We start from the raw sequence: 1,069 nt of genomic DNA, 5'->3' as shown, positions 1-1,069 counted from the left end.
TTTGTATCAAATTCTTTTTATATGCACATAATACATCCTTCTACATAACATTTCTAATATTATACAAAATCACCTTACAAATCTATCGAAATCTTTGAACCATGATTCTTAGCTCGTTCGCTCAATATGATACTCCCTCCCTCCCGAAGACTGTCTTAGTTTGACTTGGCACTAAATTTAAGAAATAAAGAAAGACTTTTGATATGTGTGGTCCAAAACTAGTCTTAGATATTTATGTGGCTATAAATCATCTCATAAAGTTAAATTGTTTCTAAATATAAAAATGTATCAATCTTTTTGGGACACACTAATAAGGAAATAAGACAATCTTTTTGGGACGGAGGAAGTATCATTTTTGCTCGTTAAAGATTTATTTTTTATGTTTTTTGAGATAAAAATCCGTGCGAGATTTGTCGAAATTACACCAAACATTTTAGATCTATCCTATAAATTATTCTCAAACCCCTGGAAGTCTCAAAATTAAATTCTGATCTCTAGAACTAAAAACTGACCTTTGAGTCGTTATGCATTTTTGTTTAGAACAATGCTAAAACACCAAACACGTCCAATACCCGTACGAAACTCATCAAAATTTAATCGAAATTGCAGAGCATGGTTAAACATCTTTACAAACTTCTTCCGACAAACGAATTCTCATTTGGAGACGGGTGATGCCAAAAACCACTAAATAGCCACCTGTTGCAAAAACCCAACCAAACATATCGACTTCCAACTAAACTTTACAGAGAATTTTAAATTCATCATACGGACCTACGCAACCTTTAAATCATGAATCCAAGCTCGTTTACTCGAACTTTTGACTTCACCTATGAGAATTTCTACCAATTCTTCTTTTATTCATCAAAGCTCATCCTAATCTCCATCGAGATTACTGCCTTAGCCCTGTCCTATCATCTGTATAATGGAGTTCGTAATTTATTGACGGATTTTTCGGGATTTTTCTTTCTTAGAATTGGAAGAAAAAGATTGAAATGACCCATTGGACCATTTGTATCTATATGCATCAGGATCCCGATTCATGGATCTCTCGGTTCGAGAAATCAAAATA

This window comes from Lycium barbarum, chromosome 10, assembly GCF_019175385.1.
Source record: "Lycium barbarum isolate Lr01 chromosome 10, ASM1917538v2, whole genome shotgun sequence".
Classification (NCBI taxonomy): domain Eukaryota; kingdom Viridiplantae; phylum Streptophyta; class Magnoliopsida; order Solanales; family Solanaceae; genus Lycium; species Lycium barbarum.
The sequence above is the reverse complement of the archived record's forward strand: the minus strand, read 5'-3'. Positions refer to the sequence as shown.